This window comes from Durio zibethinus, chromosome 24, assembly GCF_047325235.1.
Source record: "Durio zibethinus cultivar Kanyao isolate XHJ-2024 chromosome 24, ASM4732523v1, whole genome shotgun sequence".
NCBI classification, from domain to species: Eukaryota; Viridiplantae; Streptophyta; class Magnoliopsida; order Malvales; family Malvaceae; genus Durio; species Durio zibethinus.
This window is the reverse complement of record NC_143185.1, coordinates 2,975,759-2,998,442: the sequence shown is the minus strand read 5'-3', so window position 1 is coordinate 2,998,442 and position 22,684 is coordinate 2,975,759. Positions and strand designations below refer to the sequence as shown.

Genomic DNA, 22,684 nt, shown 5'->3' with positions numbered 1-22,684 from the left:
CATATAAAATGATAATTAAATTCTAATAATAATATTTAGATTAATCATTTTTAATATTTTAAAATTTACACTTTTATATATAAAAATTTTTTTTACTATAATTGTTTCAAACATTTCAGTGTACGTTTTTAGACTTATTTAAAATTGTCGTGGGAGTCACGCGGTCATCCTAAGTCCTTAAAATTCAAAATCCTTTCAATTCCACTTTCCCCTTTCCCGTGAGCTACCCCCACAACAATGAGCTATCACCACGGCACCACCATTCTAGCCTGAAGTCAGTGCTTAACCCTCATATGACACTGCACCAAAACAACTCAACTCAAACCAATCCACGCGCTTCTAGTCACCCAAGGCCTCCATGAAAACCCCTATATCAACACCAAACTAATAACCTCCCTTACCTCTCTTTTAACTAATCTACACTACTCTTCTCTTCTCTTCAACCAACTTCAAAAATCCAACTTATTTATCTACAACACTCTTATTAAAGCCCACTCTAATAGCCCCCACCCTCAAACTTCATTCCATTACTTCAACCTTCTTTTAAAGGAAGAAATTATAACACCCAATTACCAAACCTTTAACTTTGTTCTTGTTGCTTGTGCAAAAACTAGTTCTTTGCTTTCAGGAATGCAAATCCAGAACTGGGTATTTAAAGATGGAATGTTTTCATATGATTCTTACGTTCAAACTGGGGTTATAAGGCTTTATGTTGAAGCCAGGTTGTGTGTCATGAGCCAACCTTGTATAGGGCCATAACCGGGGCTTAGGTTGTCATGAGCCACCCATGTATAGGGCCATGACCAGGTACATCTCTTGTGCTAGGAAAAGTGTCCCTATTTTAAATATTATAATGGTTAGTAGTAGGATAGCTCTAAAATCTCTAAGGCTCTTTAAGAGGTAAGCAGGCAGCGTACTGCTAGGCTATCTCACCGATACGATACGGGCCTAGGCCATCGTCCAAAGGCTACCCCCTGGCCCTGGCAATGGTGGGAAGTGTCGATGTACTATCTTCAATTATAATAAAATTTACCTCTAATTCGAATGTCCCGAATGTTGCCTTAATGTGTTTTTTTTTTTGTCGATGTGAATGTGCCTTTTTGTGTGTGCTTAAGATTGATCTCGATATAAATGTGTCTTATTGCGTACTCTTAGGACTAACTGTGGCTTATGGTTATTTGTTCAAATATCGAACTATTGAGGGCTGACTTAGGTGGGAGCATCCATTCAAGTGCCGCACGGTCTATTACTTGTTGAGAGAAAGTCTAGTCCATGACACGTGGCATCAGAGCATGGTTGAGAAGTGCTAAAAAATGGATGAGATGGCCACAAGTGGTGGACCCAATTATTAACAGAGACTTGAGGAACTTGAGGCCGCGGTGGCCGCAGTGAAAACTCACATGGTAACTAAAGATCAATTGAGGGAGATCGAAACAACCTAACGAGAGTTATCTGATACTCTTCACAATGTGAGCGAGGAGGCTAGAGATGCCTTGAATGTTCTTCAAAATGAGTTTAAGGAGTTCAGAGCACAAGTGAGCATCATACAAATGGCTGTGGCCAAATTGAGTTCAAGCTCGATGGAAAGGGGAAAAAGGGCCAAGGTACCGAAGCTTCAATGCTATGAGAGGGTAAGAGATGCCAAGGAGCTTAAAAACTTTATGTTTGACATGAAACAGTGCTTTCGAGCTGTACACATAGATTTAGAAGAAGACAAGGTAGCAATGGCGTCGATGTACCTCACAGGGGATGCCAAGCTATGGTGGCGCTCTAAGTTTGTCAATGATGAGTATCCGATTAAGACTTGGACGGACCTGAATCAAGAACTGAAAAATCAGTTCTTCCCTAAAAATATGGAGTATATGGCTCGAAGGAAACTTCAAGAATTGATGCAAACAGGAGCAGTGCGAGAGTTTGTGAGGAGTTTTTCTACCCTGATGTTGGATATTCGAGATATGTTTGAAAAGGACAAGATGTTTTATTTTCTTGAGGGCCTCAAGCCTTGGGCCAGGACAGAACTACAAAGACAAAAAGTGCAAGACGTGACCACGACCATGGCTGCAGTTGAACGTCTCCATGATTATAATGATGGCTCCTCAAAATGAAAAAATCATCCATCAGTTGGTAGTAACTTCAATTTTGGGAGTGGAGGAAATATGACTAGATTGGACCGACCCTTCAATGGAGGATCAGACAAGAGGTCCTTTGGTCGACATAGCACCCGACCCATGATAAATAATGCAATGATTTTTAAGCCTAGGCAACCACTAGCTTACTTTCTATGTAAGGGGCCGCATCGGGTGACCAAATGCCCACACAGAGGAGCCCTTAATGCCTTAAGGGCCTCATCTCAAAAGTTCATAAAAGTACCAGAGATCATTAAAGAAGTTGAAGAGAAGCCAGCCATGATGGGTTCAATAAGGTTCCCCAATACCCTTCACACCCAATAAGCTAAGGTCATGGTAGACACGAGTACAACTGATACCTTCATCATATTAGAAGAAGCAAAAGGTGTGGTTTTCAGGTTAACAAGGACTGTGGGCAAATGAAGGTGATCAATTCACCAACCTTTACAATCAGTGGAAGCTCCAAGAGTGTGATGATCAAATTGGAGCCATGAGAAAGGAAGATAGACTTTACAGTTTCCCTCATGGATGACTTTGATGTCATCCTCCGATTGAACTTCATGATGTTGGCTCAAGTGATCTCTATCCCCGCCACTAGTTACCTATTGCTCTAAGGAAACACTTATTTGTGGTGCTGGTCACTATCTTGCCAAAGAATGGGAAAAATGATCTCAGCTTTACAGTTTAAAAAAGGGGTAAAAAGAGGGGAACCCTCTTTTGTAGTCATGTCGATTTACAAGAAAGGGTTAGAAGTGGAACCGATACCCGATGGCATGAAAAAGGTGTTAGAAGAATTCGAAGAGGTGATGCCAGGGATGTTGCCTAAGGTTCTACCTCCTCGAAAAGTCATGGACCATGAAATTGAGCTCCTCTCGGGAGTTAAACCCTCTGCTAGAGCCCCTTACCGTATGGCCCCACTAGAGTTGGCCGAACTAAGGAAATAGTTAGATGAGCTTCTATAGGTCAGGTTCATTAGACCATCAAAGGCTCTTTTTGGAGTGTCAGTGCTATTTCAGAAGAAGCATGATGGAAGTTTACGATTATATGTGACTACAGGGCCCTGAACAAAGTCATATGAGAAACAAATATCCCATCCCTCTTATAGTAAATTTGTTTGATCAACTAAGCCGGGCCAAGTATTTTTCCAAATTAGACTTGAGATCTGGCTACCATCAGGTCAGAATCATCGAGAGAGATGAGCCAAAAATCACTTATGTAACACGGTATGGTGCATTTGAATTTCTTGTTATGCCCTTTGGACTGACTAATACTCCTGCCACATTTTGTACATTGATGAATCAGGTGTTCCATGACTATCTAGACAAATTTGTAGTCATCTATTTAGATGACATAGTGGTATATAGCTCTACTCTGAAAGAACATCAAGAACACTTGCGCCAAGTGCTTTGAAGATTATAAGACTGCCAGTTATATGTGAAAAGGGAGAAATGTGCATTTGCTCATACCCAAATCTATTTTTTCGGTCACATTATCGAACATGGCCACATTTGAATGGACATGAAAAAGGTTAGGGCCATAAGGAGTGGACAACACCGAAGAATGTTAGTGAACTTCACTCATTTTTTAGACTAACCAACTATTATAAAAAGTTTGTAGAAAGGTACTCTCGCAAGACCACGACCCTCACGGAGCTATTAAAAAAAAAGCATAAATGGTATTGGATAAGTGAGTGCCAAGAAGCCTTTGATGGATTGAAGGATACTATTATGACGGATCCTATCTTAGCTCTCCTTGATATTGAAAAGCCTTTCGAAGTTCAGACGGATGCATCTGATTTCGCTATTGGGAGAGTGCTTTTACAACAACGTCACCCAATAGCATTTGAAAGTAGAAAGCTAAGCGAAGCTGAAAAAAAATATACGACCCAGAAAAAAGAATCTTGGCAATGGTTCACTGCCTAAAGGCTTGGCGACATTATTTGTTGGGTTCACACTTTGTCATGAAGACCGACAATGCGATCGTTAGCCATTTTTTCACCCAACCAAAGCTTACAGCGAAACAAGCTAGATGGTAAGAATTTTTAGCGGAGCTCAACTTTTATTTTAAGCACACCGTTAGAAAGACCAATCAAGTGGCCGATGCATTGAGCAGATGAATAGAATTAGCAGCCCTTAGAAGAATTATCCTAATAGTGGCTAGCAGAGTCACGACAAATATTTGCAAGTTAATTGAAGATCATTTAGGGAAAGACCCGCAGGCCAGTGCCATCCTGAAGCTAGTTGAAAAAGGAAAGTCCAAGTACTTCTAGCAAGAAAATAGGGTCTTGTAGACCAAAGGGCCTCGATTGTTTGTGCCAAGAGTAGGAGGTCTGAGACAGATGCTGATGAGGGAATGTCATGACACATCATGGGTCGGACATCCAGGCTAGCAACATATTTTGGCTTTATTGAAACAGGGATACTATTGACCTCACATACGATAAGACGTGATGGACTATACAAAGACTTGCCTCATTTGCCAACAAGATAAAGTTGAAAAGAAGAAATCTACAGGCATGCTTAAACCACTACCGGTGCCCGCTAGACCGTGGGAAAGTATCTATCTTGATTTTATTTCAAGCCTTCCCAAGGTTGGTGATCTTGGAACTATTTTGGTAGTGATTGAACGTTTCTCTAAGTACGCCTCATTCATTCCCACTCACAAGTATTATACTGCAGAAGACACAGCTTGACTACTATTTAAACATGTGGTCAAATACTGGGGCCTTTCTCAAAACATTGTAAGCGATAAAGATCTGAGATTCACGAGGTCCTTCTGGAGAGAACTTTTCAAGATATTGGGATCTCAACTTAACATCTTATTAAGCTACCACCTTCAAATCGATGGTCAAACGGAACGGTTCAATGGATTACTAGAGGAATACTTAAGACACTTTGTTCAAGCCAATCAAAAGAACTGGCCTTCGTTATTGGACGTTGCTCAGCTTTGCTTTAATTCTAACAAAAGCTTTTCCACTAACAAGAGCCCATTTGAGGTGGTCATCGAATAATTACCAAGGCTACCCGATACTTTCTTGGAGCAATATGGAAGGAAAAATTCGAGAGCTTTTAACCTCGGTAAGGAGTGGAAACAAAACACTGAGATTGCATAAGCCTACCTATAGAAAGCATCGATGCGAATAAAAAAATGGGCGGACAAAGGTTGTAGGGCGCAACAATTCCTATATTGGCGATTTGGTTCTTGTTCGATTAGTCTCTAAACAAACCAGGTTCTTAAAAAAGAGATATCGTAGATTAGTGCACAAATATGAGAGTCCAGTGAAGATTTTTTCCAAGGTGGGGAATGCTTCGTACAAAATCGACCCACCAAAGTGGATGAAGGTGCACCTAGTATTTCATGTGAGTAACCTGAAACCTTTCCATACAGATCCTACAAATGCTAGCCGAAGGGAGCCAACCAGAGCCATCATCACCATGAAGCCACCCTCAGAGCATCGAGTCGAAGAGATCTTAACCGATGGGGAAACCAAGGTATCTCGAAGACTAGTTCATAAAATACTTAGTGAAGTGGGAGGGATTAGGACTAGAAAAAACCAACTGGGAAAGGGAACACGACTTTCGAAGATTCAAGAGGAAGATTGAAGAATTTCAAGCCAGCAAGTCAACGAGGACGTCGATAGAATAGGTAGGGGAGGATGTCATGAGCCAACCTTGTATAGGGCCATGACCGGGCTTAGGTTGTCATGAGCCACCCATGTATAGGGCCATGACTGGGTAGATCTCTTGTACTAGGAAAAGTATCCCCATTTCAAACATTGTAATGGTTAATGGTAGCATAGCTCTAACATATCTAAGGTTCTTTAGGGGGTGAGCGGGCAGCATACTGTTGGGTTGTCTCACCGATTGCGATATGGGCCTAGGCCATCCGCCAAGGGCTGCCCCCCTGGCCCTGACGATGGTAGGAAGTCCTGATGTACTATCTTCGATTATAATAAAATTCACCTCCGATTCGAATGTCCCGAATGTTGCCTTGATGTGTTTTTTTTTTTGTCGATGTGAATATGCCTTCTTGTGTGTGCTTGAGATTGATCTTGATATGAATGTGTCTTATTGCGTATGCTTGGGACTAACTGTGGCTTATGGTTATTTGTTCAGATATCGACTATTGATGGCTGACTTGGGTGGGAGCGTCCATTCAAGTACCGCACGATCTATTGCTTGTTGAGAGAAAGCCTAGTCCGTGACACTGTGGGACGATGCTAGGAAAGTGTTTGATGAAATTGCTTATGTTGATGTTGTCAAGTGGAATGTGCTAATGAGTGGGCTAATACGGTGTCGTTTAGGGGCTCAAGCTTTGAGTCTGTTTAAGGAAATGTTGGTTTTTGGAGTCGAGCCTGATGAGTTTTGTTTGACTACAGCTTTGACAGCTTGTGAACAAAGTGGGAGTCTTTGGGAAGGGAAATGGATTCACGAGTATGTGAAAAAAATGGAAAATTATTTGGAACTTGATGTGTTTATTGGAACAGCACTTGTTGATATGCATGCAAAGTGTGGATGTTTAGACTTGGCCGTGGAAGTTTTTGAAGGGATGAGTAAGAGGAATGTATTTTCATGGGCAGTTATGATTGGAGGTTTTGCTGTTCATGGTCATGCAAGGAAAGCTATTCATTGTTTGGGAAGGATGCAAACTGATGGAATTAGGCCTGATGGGGTTGTTCTTCTTGGGGTTTTAACCGCGTGCACGCATGCAGGGTTGGTTGAGGAAGGTTTATTTTTGTTGAATAACATGGAAGGTCAATATAGGATTGTACCTAAACATGAACATTATAGTTGTGTGGTGGACTCGCATTGCAGGGTAGGTAAATTTGATGAAGCTCTAAGGCTCATAAGAAGAATGCCTATGAAACCACTTGTTTCGGTGTGGGGTGCTTTGTTGAATAGTTGTCGGATTCATAACAATGTTGAGCTTGCCTAGCTTGCTGTTAAAGAGCTTCTAGAGCTGGAAGATTGTGATGGGAATGAAGAAGATGCAGCTCTTGTGCAGTTATCCAACATTTACTTTGGTGCTCAGAAAAGTGAAGATGGTCATAGAGTCCGTAGGATGATTGGTGATAGAGGGCTCAAGAAAGCACCAGGATGCAGTATGATAGAGGTTGATGGTAGGACAACCGAATTTGTCTCTGGTGACATATCGCATCCACTCCATTCTCAAATACATGCTTTACTGAAGCTACTCTTCCCTGGGGACCCTGACACCTTGTAGACATTATGGATCATATACCTTGGTAGCAGTGTTTTCACATTGCTAATCCACTCAATATTCTCTATCAGTGTAACCTTCTAAGAATTCTACTGCAGATTCTTATCCAGTGAGTTTGAGTAGTTGCTGATCCATATCATGAACTACCATTGAATTTTACCAAGATGGTAACGGTCATTCTTTACTACAAAGGGAGCCAGCTGTGGAAATTTATATTTCTGCAAATGAGAAAGTAACCATTTCTTGCTCATATGTATAGAACAATGGAACATCACTAGCATTTTCTTTTAACAATTAATTTCTTGTTCGATTTCTAACATTTTTGCACTGATTTATTTTGGAGTACCACTTTCCCAAGCTATTTGTTCAATGTTTTCTTTCTTACCCCATAAATAGGGCGATGCTGTGGCCATACTTGATTCTTATCAGAAATTGCAGGTAAGGACCTGTAGTGTGCTCTGATATCTTCATTAAAAAATTTTGGCATTGCCAGTAATTACCTGAGTTACAAATGACAGCAAAACTTGGAGAACAAACTGAAACAGAATCCTATGAAGTCATCTTCCAGCATGTGCTTCTCCAAGGAATATGTTACTAACCACATGATCTAAGATCTAATCAAAATAGATATAAATAATGCCCTCATATTAAAATTTGAAGTTAATATCAAACTTCATAATGCAAACCTGAAATATTAAATATTTGTCAACTTTTTTGGTTGTTACCCATTTTTTGTGCTTCTTGTTGGGTGGATGAAACGAAAACAATGCGATGAGCTTTATTAATTCTTTTATGATTCTCTTGATAGGGAGCTGATAATGGGTTTAGATTGAACCTGATTGTTGTTTGAATATGTGATTTAGATCCATTCTTCAGGTATTTTTGATCCTGGGCAAAAAATTGGTTCATGCATCGTGGTCAGATATATATATCATGTTATCAGCGTTGATTTGTTCCAAATTGAATTTGTTGCAATTGCAAATATGTCTTGATGCAATTATCATGAATGAATCTTAAGATTTAGTTAGTATAAGTTTATTGAAGACTTGAACAACTGGTTTGAGCAATTTCTTTTATCCTGTTTTCCTCTGACAGATGGACAACATCAAGGCTGCTTCACTGTTCCAGGAGCATACGCTGCGAGTTTTGGTCCCGAAAGGCTGCAAGAAGTGGGACCCTATCTGACATTAGAGAAAATGGAAAAGACGGTTGACCCATTTGTAATGCCAGCAGATGACTTCCCTCCTCCAAAAGTGCATCAGTGCTCGAGAGTCTGGTAAACCTTTGGCCTTTCCATAAAAATAATGCTCATACCAATGGAAAGTAACAAGTTCGTTCTCCATTTCCCTTCTTTTTACCATTCTTCTGTTGTGTCATAGACGCATCTTTCTATTTGTTTACCTGTGGTTAATATAACAGATCTTGAGTGAAAATCCTTTGAGCTTTTATAAGTTCTCACAATGCTGGAGTGAAAATCCTACTTTTTACCAAAAATAAGTGCATAAATGGCCCTTTCCCAAGTAGTCTGCATGACTTTCCCAAGATGCTTTACTTGCTTTTAGTGAGGCAAAAGAAAAAGAGTAAGGGAAACTTCATTTTGGGAGTCAATGATTTTATCCTTTTCATGAATGATTGAGGATTCTAATTTGGCCAATATTATAGTCTACTGTGAGATCTTTTAGAATTGGTAATTCCTCATCTAGCTTTTTGATTTCATGTCAATTCGATCAAAAAAGAAAGTTATGGATGCCAATTTGTATTTTAACACTGACATCCCCATGAATTTGATAAAATTAAAAATTGAAAAGACACTTTTCTTATAGGATGGATTCCTGCACAATGTTGAAGTTATTTTTATTTTATTTTTTTTTGCAAAGATAATTATAGTTAGAGAATAGTAAAAGAAGTTAAGGCATTGAAATTGTCGTACAAATCAGTTAAACTTTCCAGTTCAATACTAAAGGCTATTTAACTTTGCATCGAAGAGACTCACAAGTTTTGATACCAAAAAATATTTAATGAAAAGAAAATTTTGGATAAAAAATATTATAATTCTTTTGCTTTTTTTTTTTTCTCTTTAAGCTTATGATGAATTCCTTTTACTTGGTTCTTTTGTTTTTCTTATACACTATATTTAGTAGGATGGGAGAAAAATGGAAGGAAGGGAAAATTATGAGGAAAAAAAGAAAAGTTAATTTCTTTTATTGTGTTTGGTATAAAAGATGAAAATTAGAGGTAAAAAATGAAAGGAGTAAGTTGTAAATAAATTAAATTGTCAATCTTAGTTGAATGAGCATTTTTCTTTCATCTTTAGACAAATTAAATTTTGAGGAAAGAGAAATATGTAAATTCACTCATTGGCTTTTTTTTTTCTTTTTTATCAAAAATATATAAAAAAGTAATTTTTGCTTTTATCCTCTTTTCTTTTCTTTTTTTTTTTTTTTTACTAAACATAAGGTATTTAAAGGAGTCTGCCAAACGTATATTCTAAGTCTTTGGTCGTTGCCTATGTATTGAATTTTCTTCGGCTTTTGAAGTGAAGAAAACGTTTACATGGAAATGTGTTCACTTTTCTTCGTCTTCTGAAGTGAAGAAAACGTGTACATGAACAATGTGTTCATCATTAATTGGTTGAAAATGAAGTGAAAAAATTGATTGATCACTGTTAGAAAATGAGAAGTCGGTGTTCTGTTTTTCTTCCTTGAAGCTTCTGATAAAGTAATAAATGATAATGATGTAGCCTTGCCTATAGATCTTGTTCTTCTTCGTGGAAATGAAGACGAAATACAAATAATTCACATTGATTACTGGATTGTTATTCATGGATAACATGAAACACCCATGTTTTCGAAGAATTTGTGGGCACATGCATACCTGTCAATATCTAGATAATTGTCTTCTCAAGCGAAGACCTTATAGCATTAAGACGAAATACAAATAATTTAACAATGATGTGTTGATTATTATTGATGGATATAACATGATACAATTTTCACATAAATTTAAAGGAAAAAAAAATACCAAATCAGAATTTGTAAAAACCAAAATCCGTTGGTAACTGGAATTACCAGTGTTAGACCTTCAAGATCTGAATTACATGCTTGGATGCGGTGATAGAGAAAGTTTCATTAATTTACACATGACATGAAGTTGAATTTCAAGCCTAAATAATTGATTAATTAATTATTGGAGAAAGTTCAATGTTAAAATCTTCGATATGAATTTTTTTTTCTGCCAAGCTTTTATTAGAGTAAAAGAGGAAAATAATTTATTATTTTGTATGAAGCCTAAATATTCCATATGATAATAATTAATCAATATGGAGTTTTTTTAATTAATTGATTGATTAAAGTAGAAAAATTATTTAAGTAATATCTAGATTGTGACACCTTTTAGACAATATGGATCCATATACTTTGGCCACAGTGTTTTCACGCACATTGCAAATCCACACATTATTCTATCGTCTAACCTGCTTAGAATCGTACGACGGATTCTTATCCAGTGAGCTTGTGCAGTTGCTGGTCCGTATCGAGAACTACCATCGAATTTTATCAGGATAATAAGTATGACATCTGATAAAAATTTTAAAAATTTGTTACCATATATAAATAAAATTTTAAACTTAAATTTATGAAAAATTTTTAATAAAATAAATAATAAAATTTTTTAATTAAAATAAATAATAATTTATAAATTAGATATAAATTTTTATAATTAATATTAAAGTGATTATCAATTTAAAAAAATTACGTGTTACGTTATTAAAGTTAATTTTAAAATTTTATATGAATTAAATGTTATAAGATAAGAGTTATTTTTAAAATTTTAATATATAATATGATCTCGTAATTTGTGTGTGATTTTTTTAAAAATTTTTTAATATTTGATGTGATTTGATGAATATTATTGTTTTGTATTAGATTTGACGAGAATGTCAAATTTCGATGTTAATCAATTTAAAAAATTATAAATTTTAATATTTAAAATTTAAATTTATTAGATGTAATTTTTTAAAAATAATTGTATAATTTAATTAAATTTAAATTTAATATATGAATGTAAAATGATTTTGTAGCCTAAGAATTTTTTAAATTATGCACTTCCATACGAATCTTATCAGTACAACTTAATAAAATAAGGAATAGACAAGCAACGTGGATGTAATTTCATTCAACACCCAAGATCAATTGCTTTAAGCTTTTTTCAAAAAGGAAATATCATTTAAGATTTATTTAATAAATAGTGAAATTAATTTTAATGAAATTAAAATCTTATCTTCAATACGTGGACTTGATTACTACTATTACGAATTTTCATCTATGTTTGGATTCGACAAAAAAAAATTTTGAAGATGCAAACATTTGCATTCTGCAACTCAGAATTGGCACCAAAAACATAGTTCAAAACAATACGAGTAGACAGATACGATTCCTGATCAATGGAGCCTACAAGTTTGTTCTGCACATTGACAGAAAGCGAGAAGCATACGTTCTTCTCAGCAGAAATAGGCTTCTTCTGATCAGTATCAGAATAAATTTTGGTTACTAAATCATCAGTAAATGTGTTCTGTCATATTTATCAACTGTTTTAGGCTAACCGGGTTAGTTATGAAACTCTACAGATTTGCCTTATCTTCGTTGTTATGCTTAGTTTGGTTTCATTTTGTTCTTGTTTTTGTATGTAACATGATAGTGCAGCCAATTCTCATGGGGGAAAAAAAAGAAGTATCTAATGTCAAACAGATTGAGCTTACTGCTTGTAAGATTTTGATGAAATTAATGAGAGGAAACTGGTAGAATTCTGTATTTCCCTAGAAGGGGAGACCTGGTTGGTAGGTTTTTTTTTTTTTTTTTTTGTTACATAGCAGACCATATATTAAGAGGAAATGTTGTAGGTACTGAGATTTGAACCCAGATGTGCTGGATAACACTTTAAGAAATAGCTACATGAATCAAATCGAGCTAAGTTCAGAACGGAGATTATTGGTTTTATGCCCTTGGCTCTGTTGGAAAACATGGAGCAGGGTACTAGTATAGTAAAAATAATTGTGTTATTTAACTTGTAACCTCCCTTTAATGAAATGTTTTGAAATATTCTCCAGGATTACAATGCTAAACTTTCTGACTTTGGACTTGCCAAAGATGATCAAGAGGGAGATAGGACTCATGTATCTACTCGTCTGACAGGAACCGATGGTTATGCAGCTCTCCAGTATGTTAATGACAGGTAAATATGATTGAACTCCTTTGAAGATAATTTGACATATATTGACATTTTTCTGTGAACTTGCCGAGCTCTTAAATAACCTATGGTTGTGGGTTTTCTATTAACTGAATATGCAACTGAGGCCCGTTCTGCTCTTCAAAAACGGAGGAAAGGAAAAATGAAACCGAAAAATTTAGGTGTAATTTCCAAATAAGCCCTCATTATTAGAAAAATTTTATTCCATGCTTTGTATTTACTGAAGTAGCGAATATATAACCATTATTAGACAACTACGTTTGTAGTTTGAAACTACTAATTAGATTTTGTTATCAATTTTTTCATGATTGTTTTACATGTTTAATTTAAAATCATGTTGGATTAATGGTGATTGGTGAAAAATAAATGGAAGGAGTTTTTATACTAGAATTGATTTATACCTTTTCTATATTGAAACGCAATTAGGGATATTTCTAACTTTTTGTTCATGTGAGTTTCTGTACTGGATTTGGCTTGCACTTTTTATGTACTGAAACATAGAGATATTTCTAGCTCTAGCTTTTTGTTTATGGAAATCCAAGTACATCTTTTTTTTTTCTCGAAAACTTTGCACAAATATTATTATTATTTTTGTTTTTCCTATAACAATATATTTTATCTTCTTGGCGGAGCTGTCATATTTGTTTTTACTGTTTAAACAAGAAAAATGTACCAGCAGCTTAGCCTGGGCACAATGCTAGTGTGGATAAATTTGGCATACAACACCAATCACATTGATAATTCATGTCCACTGGGATCAACCTTTAACATGAAAAATAGCGGGCAAGCTAATGACAGCAAAAAGATCATATGTTATAAATGAAATCTAAATTCTATGAAACAATAGGACACTTGCATAGATTGGCAGGAAAAAAAATAGTTTGAACTGTTTTTCTCTTTAATCTTCCATATACATTTTACAGTTCAAAAGTTCTGACAACAAGACTTCTCGGACGGGCTTCGAGAATAATTGTCTTCGGTAAGCAAGAAACTCTTGAGACACAATTTTCATTGTTGGCCGCGACTTTGGGTTGAGACTTAAGCATGCAAAAGCAAGACTAGAAGCAAGAATAATATCCAGGGTGATCCTTTTATTTGTTGGAGGTGATAGGCGAGGATCTAATATATCCCTAAGCATCATGTTTTGGGAAGAAGCCGATGATAGTGATGTCAAGAGCTCCCCAGGATGCTTTCCCATTAGTATTTCCAATGTCAGTACACCAAAGCTATAAACATCGGATTTTTCACTTACAACAATTGCATATGCAAACTCTGCAAAAAATAAATGCATAAAAATTGAGGTTCTGACTTCAACATGTAGTTAAGTGAAAGAAAAGAAGGATTAAATATGAACCTGGAGCTATGTAGCCATAAGTGCCTGCAAGTATGCTCTGATTTGATGAATCAGGATCCAAGAGTCTAGCATTTCCAAAGTCAGAAACGACAGCCTCCAAATTTGAGTCCAAGAGAACATTGTTGCTTGATATGTCTCGATGAACTATTGGTGGTGAGCAATCATGATGCAAGTAAGCTAGAGCATGTGCTACACATTTGATGACATTAACTCTTTTAATCCAATCCAACTCCACAGCTTCATCATCATTGCTTAGAACACAAAACAAGCTTCCTCTTTCCATGTATTCATAAATCAAAAACATGCATTGCTTGTGTAGGCAAAACCCATGAAGCTTCACAATATTTCTATGTCGTATTTCTGTCAGCAACTTCACCTCATTTGCAAAACTCTTGCTGAATGCTGGCTTCTCAGCTTCAAAACGGTGAAGCTTTTTCAAAGCAACCACTCTACCACTAGGTAAACATGCTTTGTATACACTGCCATAGTCTCCAGTTCCAATGCAATATTTGATGTCAAAATCCTCGGTTGATTTAATGATGTCTTCATACGCAATTCTTCCATCATAGTTCCACACTGAGAATATATCTCCATTTTTTGTTGCACTTGGATCAGGTTTGAAACTTTTAGCCCTATGTCGGAAAATGACCAACAACACCAATGCCAAAGTTGAGACAAGAAATAAAGTTGGAACGATAATAATGATTTTTAGATTATGCATCACTTTGCTGTTTCTTTTCCCTTTCACAGTTGGAGATGAAGATGAAGGGCAAGGTGGGAAGCCTGTAATGGCACCACATAAATCCTTATTGCCTGCAAATGACTCTGGTGGAAGATGAAACATCCCACGTGGTATTGGACCCATCAATGAGTTAAATGACAAATTGAGTTTCTCCAAATAAAATGGAAAGTTGGGAATCATGCCTGTGAGATTGTTTTGACTGAGATCTAAGAAGCTTAATTGAGTTAACATCTCAAAGTGAGAAGGTATAGCTCCTCCAATAAAGTTGTGGCTAAGATTAATCTTTGTGAGACTAGAAAGGTTAGTGAGTTGAGAAGGTATCTCTCCAGAAATGTTGTTGTGGCTTAGATCAAGGGTGTCTAGTAGTGATAGGTTACAAATTTGCAGGGGAATCCTTCCAGTCAAATGATTGTTTGCTAAATTTAATCTTTGAAATTTGAGCAATTACCAATTTGAGTTGGAATAGGTCCACTCAATCTGTTTTGGGAGAGATCCAAGTAACTCAAAGCTTTCAAACTCCCAATTTCATGGGGTATGGGACCTTCAAAAAGATTTGAACCAAGGGATAGATAGAACAAATTGGTTAAATGAAGTAGAGATGAAGGGATAGAATTGGAAATGTTGTTAGAAGCGAGAGCTAAATACTCTAGATTCTTCATATTTCCAATTTCAGAAGGGATGGAACCATGTAAAATATTTCTAGAAAGGGATAAATCTACCAAATTAGTCAAATGACACAGGGATGAAGGGATTGGACCAGTGAGTTTGTTATAAGACAGGTACAGCAAAGTTAGATTCTTTAATTTTCCAATATCTGATGGGATGAAACCCTCAAAAAGATTTGAATCTAGGTACAAAGTAGTCAAACTGGGTAACAGACCTAAAAATGGAGGGATTTGACCACTGAAATTATTGGCACCAAGATCCAAGTATCCCAAGTTGTTAAGATTTTTTATTTCTGATGGAATTGAACCATTTATTTGATTTCTCCAAAGGTGGAGATCTTCCAAATTGGATAAATCACCCAAATTTGGAGGTAATGGACCAAGAATTGTGTTCCAACTCAACTCAAGGAAACTGAGATTCTTCATATTTCCAATTTCCTGAGGGATGAAACCATTAATTTGGTTATGCCCCAAGTCCAGAGATACTAATTTTGTTAATCGACCCAAAGAGGAAGGGATGGGACCCAAAAGCATATTGTTGGAGAGATCTAGAGTAACCAAATTGGTTAGTCTTCCAATTTCTTTTGGAATGGATCCATTGAGTTGGTTTCTTTGAAGGTTCAACACTGTCAGATTGGTTAAATTGCTAACAGAAGAAGGGAGTGGACCAACAAGCATGTTGCTTGATAGATCAAGAGTAACCAAACTCTCTAGCTTGGCAATATTTGATGGGATAGGACCACTGAGCAGGCAGTGACTGAGTTGGAGAGTCATCAACTTTTCCAGATTCAGTACTTGGAGGGGGAAGCTGTATAATGTATTGGAGCCCATATTCAAGTGGGTGAGATTGGTCAAAAAACCTATAGCTGAAGGCATATCCTCGATGAGGTTTCTAGTCAAATTTAGAGAAACAAGATTCTTCATGTTCTCTATCGCCAGGGACACGGAATGAATCTCATTATAAGAAATGTCAAGCACCAATAGCTGAGTAAGGTTTCTAAATGAAGGGGGTAACTCACCTCTAAGACTATTCCAGGACAGGTCGAGATATTTGAGTTTTGAAAGGGCACCTATCTGAGGTGGTATACTCCCATTGAGACCATGGTCACTGAGATCAATCTGGGTGACACTTCCAACTGCGTCGCATCTGACACCAGGCCATCTACAATGGTCAGCATCTTTTTTGCTATTGTTACTCCACCACCCAGTCTCCATCAATGCTTTTGCCTCTGCCGCCTGCAGAGGCTCCGAATCCGAAATTTCGTTGCTCTTCACATTTATAGAGAGTAAAAATAATATTGCTATAGAAGTGATAAAATGGGATGCCATAGCTATTCAGCTCAGGATTGAAGCCATTAACCCTAAACTTAAGTTATTTAAAGAAGCCTGCAAAAGTATGCTTTTAAGTCTTGGTCATTGCCTATGCATTGACTTTTCTTCGTCTTTTGAAGTGAAGAAAACGTGTACATGAACAATGTGTTCACCATTAGTTGTTAGAAAAAGTAAGTGAAAAAATTGATTATCTTTTAATCACTGTTAGAAAATGAGAAGTCGGTGTTCTGTTTTTCTTCCTTGAAGCTTCTGATAAAGTAATAAATGATAATGATGTAGCCTTGCCTGTAGAACTTGTTCTTCTTCATGGAAATGAAGACGAAATATAAATAATTCACATTGATGACTGGATTGTTATTCATGGATAATAGGAAACATCCTTGTTTTCGAAGAATTTGTGGACACATACATACCTCGGATAATTGTCTTCTATAGCTTTAAGATGAAATACAAGTAATTTAGAATGTTGCGTTGATTATTATTCATGGATAACATGGTACAATTTTCACATTATTTTGAAGAAAAAAAAACCAAATCAGAATTCATAAAAACCAAAGTCCGTAATTAATTGAAATTACCAATGCCAGACCTTCAAGATCTGAATTACATGCTTGGATGCCGTGGTCAAGAAAGTTTGATCAATTTAAACGACATGAAGTTGAAATACAAGCCTAAATAATTGATTAATTAATTGGTAGAGAAAATTCAATGTAAAAATCTTCAATGTGAGATTTTTTCTTTCCAATATGAGTTTCTTTTCCAAGCTTTTATTAGAGTAAAATAATTGATTAATTTGTATGGAGCCTAAATATTCCATATGATAATAATTAATCAATATGGAGTTCTTTAATTAATTGATTGATTAAAGGAGAAAATAATTTAATTAATAACTAGTTTGTGATATGCATGGATTGTTTTATTTATTTAAATATGTATTTACACTGTAAAATTTATATTTTCCGAGGATTATATCTAAATCTTTAAAATTTTATGCCATATATAAAATATAATATATATTTAATTAACATGTCATAAGAAAATTAAACTTTAATATTATTATCTTGATCAAAATGGTACATAAAACAAATGTGAAACAAAAGGAGATATTAGATATGATTCAAAAAATAAAAAAGAATTAAATATAAATATAATATTGATTTTTTAAGAGAACATAAATATTAATTAATAAAAGAAGTATTGATATATTTTTACTAAATTATGATTTTGATCAAAATACTAAAAAAAATTTTAATTAAGAAATGTGTGATGAAAAAAAATTAATGTAAAAAAAGAAATTATCTAAAAAGAAATTATTTAAATAAAATAAACAACAAAATCACAAAAGCAATATAAATCTTAAAGGAAAATTAAATACTGGGAAAAAATGGTGTAATTTATATTTTTAATAGGATCAAAGTGACATTTGTTTTTTGAATTTAAAAAGAAACTAACAATAAGGTATCTAAAAATTAAAAAAAAAAAAAAGAGATATATATGTGATTTTAAATTTAGAAATAATATTTTTGTGTTAATTATACTAAACAGTAATTTAAAATGAAAGTTGGTTATATATTTACGATACATGATGAAATTATAAAAATACACATATTTCATACATGCATTTAGTTTTATTGATAATTATTCAAAATCGATTAATTTAAAATGAAAAATATTGAAAACATATATTACAAATCTATTAAGAAGAGCATAATATGTAAATATATCTATGCTTTACATAATAATAACAATAACAATAATAATAATAAATAAATAAATAAAATCTAAAACTTCAAAATTGTTTTACAATGTACTTACATAATTTAAATATAAGAAAAAAATATATACATGTTTTATATAAAAAATTATTAATTTTAAATGAGATTTTATTTTTTTTCATTGAAATGATCCCAACAACCGCATTTCATTTAAATGAGGTAAAGATTATAATTATTTAATATAAAAAATATTTGGATAAATATAATTTTTTGAGATTTACAATATTTTTAAAATTTAAAAAATAAAATTATTTAATAAATAATTACAATTAAAAAATATCTTATATCTCAATAATATAGATACAAATTGTATCCTACTACACGTAAATTTACTTTATGAGTTAAGTATGTATCCTACAATAAATATTATATATAATTGATTGGTAATTGATAATTCGTGTAAAATGATAATTAAATTTTAATAATAATATTTAGATTAATCATTTTTAATATTTTAATATTTACACTATTACATATAAAAAATATTTTTTACTAAAATTGTTTCAAACTTTCAGTGTACCATTTTAGACTTCATTTAAAAATGTAGTGGGAGTCACGCGGTCATCCAACTCCTCAAAATTCAAAATCCCCTCGATTCCACTTTCCTCTTTCTCACGACTCATGAGCCACCGCCACAACAATGAGCCATCACCACGGCACCACCACTCTAGCCCGGAGCCGGTGCTTAACCCTCTTACGACACTGCACCAAAACAACTCAACTCAAACCAATCCACGCGCTTCTAGTCACCCAAGGCCTCCATGAAAACCTCTATATCATCACCAAACTAATAACCTCCCTTACCTCTGTTTCAACTAACCTCCACTACTCTTCCCTCCTCTTCAACCAACTCCAAAATTCCAACTTATTTATCTACAACATTCTCATTAAAGCCCACTCTAAAAGCCCCCACCCTCAAACTTCATTCCATTACTTCAACCTCCTCTTAAAGGAAGAAACTATAACACCCAATTGCCAAACCTTTAACTTTGTTCTTGTTGCTTGTGCAAAAACTAGTTCTTTGCTTTCAGGAATGCAAATCCAGAACTGGGTATTTAAAAATGGAATGTTTTCATCAGATTCTTACGTTCAAACTGGGGTTATAAGGCTTTATGTTGAAGCCAGGCTGTGGGATGATGCTAGGAAAGTGTTTGATGAAATTGCTTATGTTGATGTTGTTAAGTGGAATGTGCTTATGAGTGGGTTAATACGGTGTCGTTTAGGGGCTCAAGCTTTGAGTGTGTTTAAGGAAATGTTGGTTTTTGGAGTCGAGCCTGATGAGTTTTGTTTGACTACAGCTTTGACAGCTTGTGCACAAAGTGGGAGTCTTTGGGAAGGGAAATGGATACACGAGTATGTGAAAAAAAGGGAAAATTATTTGGAACTTGATGTGTTTATTGGAACAGCACTTGTTGATATGTATGCAAAGTGTGGATGTTTAGACTTGGCCGTGGAAGTTTTTGAAGGGATGAGTAAGAGGAATGTATTTTCATGGGCAGCTATGATTGGAGGTTTTGCTGTTCATGGTCATGCAAGGAAAGCTATTCATTGTTTGGGAAGGATGCAAACTGATGGAATTAGGCCTGATGGGGTTGTTCTTCTAGGGGTTTTAACCGCGTGCACGCATGCAGGGTTGGTTGAGGAAGGTTTACTTTTGTTGAATAACATGGAAGGTCAATATAGGATTGTTCCTAAACATGAACATTATGGTTGTGTGGTGGACTCGCTTTGCAGGGTAGGTAAATTTGATGAAGCTCTAAAGCTCATAAGAAGAATGCCTATGAAACCACTTGCTTCGGTGTGGGGTGCTTTGTTGAATAGTTTTCGGATTCATAACAATGTTGAGCTTGCCGAGCTTGCTGTTAAAGAGCTTCTAGAGCTGGAAGATTGTGATGTGGATGAAGAAGACGCAGCTCTTGTGCAGTTATCCAACATTTACTTTGGTGCTCAGAAAAGTGAAGATGGTCATAGGGTCCGTAGGATGATTGGTGATAGAGGGCTCAAGAAAGCACCAGGATGCAGTATGATAGAGATTGATGGTAGGACAACCGAATTTGTTTCTGGTGACGTATCGCATCCAATCCATTCTCAAATACATGCTTTACTGAAGCTACTCTTCCCTGGGGACCCTGACACCTTGTAGACATTATGGATCATATACCTTGGCAGCAGTGTTTTCACATTGCAAATCCACACAATATTCTCTGTCAGTGTAACCTTCTAAGAATCCTACTGCAGATTCTTATCTAGTGAGTTTGAGCAGTTGCTGATCTATATCATGATCTACCATCGAATTTTATCAAGATGGTAACAGTCATTCTTTACTACAAAGGGAGCCAGCTGCGGAATTTATATTTCTCCAATTGAGAAAGCAACCATTTCTTGCTCATATGTATGGAACAATGAAACATCACTAGCATTTTCTTTTAACAATTAATTTCTTGTTTGATTTCTAACGTTTTTGCACTGATTTATTTTGAAGTACCACTTCCCCAAGCTATTTGTTCAATGTTTTCTTTCTTACCCTATAAATTGGGCGATGCTATGGCCATACTTGATTCTTATCCGAAATTGCAGGTCAGGTCCTGTAGTGTGCTCTGATATCTTCATTAGAAAATTTTGGCATTGCCAGTAATTACCTTAGTTACAAATGACAGCAAAACTTGGAGAACCAACTGAAACGGAATCCTCTGAATTCATCTTCCGGTATGTGCTTCTCCAAGGAATATGTTACTAAGCACATGATCTAAGATCAAATCAAAAGAGATATAAATAATGCCCTCATATTAAAATTTGAAGTTAATATCAAATTTCATAATGCAAAACTGAAATATTAAATATTTGTCAACTTTTTTGGTTGTTACCCATTTAGTGCTTCTTGTTGGGTGGATGAAACTAAAACAATGCAACGTGCTTTATTAATTCTTTTAAGATTCTCTTGATAGGGAGCTGATAATGGGTTTAGATTGAATCTGATTGTTGTTTGAATATGTGATTTGGATCCATTCTTCGGTTATTTTTTATCCTAGGCAAATTTTGTTTCATGCATCATGGTCAGATATATATATATATATATATATATATATATATCATGTTATCAATGTTGATTTGTTCCAAATTGAATTTGTTGCAATTGCAAATATGTCTTGATACAATTATCGTTAATGAATCTTAAGATTTAATTAGTATAAGTTTATTGAAGACTTGAACAACTGGTGTGAGCAATTTCTTTTATCCTGTTTTCCTCTGATAGATGAACAACATCAAGGCTGCTTCACTGTTCCAGGAGCATACGCTGCCAGTAATGGGTCCAGAAAGGCTGCAAGAAGGGGGAACCTATCTCACATTAGAGAAAATGGAAAAGATGGTTCACTCATTTGTAATGCCAGCAGATGACTTCCCTCCTCCAAAAGTGCATCAGTGCTCACGAATCTAGTAAACCTTTGACCTTTCCATAACAATGATGCTCATACCAATGGAAAGTAACAAGTTCTTTCTCCATTTCCATTCTTTTTACCATTCTTCCATTGTGTCATAGTTGCATCTTTCTATTTGTTTACCTGTGATTAATATAACAGATCTTGAGTGAAAATCCTTTGAGCTTTTATGAGTTCTCACAATCTTGGAGTGAAAATCCTACTTTTTACCAAAAATATTTGTATAAATGGCCCCTTCCCAAGTAGTCTGCATGACTTTCCCATGATGCTTTACTTGCTTTTAATGGTGCAAAAGAAAAAGAGAAAGGGAAACTTCATTTTGGGAGTCATTGCTTTTATCCTTTTCATGAATGATTGAGGATTATAATTTGGCCAATATTATAGTCTACTGTCAGATCTTTTAGAATTGGTATTTCCTTATCTAGCTTTTTGATTTCATGTCAATTTGATGAAAAAATAAAGTTATGGATGTCAATTCGTATTTTAACACTAACATCCCCATGAATTTGATAAAGTTAAAAATTCAAAAGACACTTTTTTATAGGATGGATTCCTGCACAATGTTGAATTTTTTTTTTTTTTTTTACAAAGATAATTATAGTTAGAGAATGGTAAAAGAAGTTAAGGCATTGAAATTGTTGTATAAATCAGTTAAACTTTCCTGCTCGATACTAAAGGCTATTTAACTTTACATCAAAGAGACTCACAAGTTTTGATACCAAAAAATATTTAATGAAAATAAAATTTTGGATAAAAAATATTATAATTCTTTTGCCTTTTTTTTCTTTA

General features: G+C 35.1%; 3 pseudogenes across 10 annotated transcripts; 2 read left to right on the top strand and 1 right to left on the bottom strand.

Annotated features, from left to right (window-relative positions):
• The first annotated feature begins 237 nt into the window (after positions 1-237).
• Positions 238-7,779, top strand: LOC149511839 (putative pentatricopeptide repeat-containing protein At3g28640; annotated as a pseudogene).
• A 3,839-nt stretch (positions 7,780-11,618) lies between these two features.
• LOC111316678 (pentatricopeptide repeat-containing protein At3g28660 pseudogene) lies at positions 11,619-22,320 on the top strand (annotated as a pseudogene). Of its 9 annotated transcripts, none has more exons than XR_016333255.1 (5): positions 11,619-11,949; positions 12,047-12,180; positions 12,244-12,575; positions 21,036-21,164; positions 21,712-22,318. The product of XR_016333255.1 is annotated as a pentatricopeptide repeat-containing protein At3g28660 pseudogene, transcript variant X7 (transcript). The 9 variants fall into 9 exon arrangements; XR_016333256.1 differs by having other exon boundaries at positions 12,042-12,180; XR_016333252.1 differs by having other exon boundaries at positions 11,620-12,180; positions 12,451-12,575; positions 21,712-22,317.
• Positions 13,383-16,985, bottom strand: LOC111316278 (uncharacterized; annotated as a pseudogene). The gene is made up of 2 exons (XR_016333247.1): positions 13,945-16,985; positions 13,383-13,862 (listed from the first exon to the last, which is right to left on the bottom strand). The product of XR_016333247.1 is annotated as an uncharacterized LOC111316278 (transcript).
• Positions 22,321-22,684: the final 364 nt, after the last annotated feature.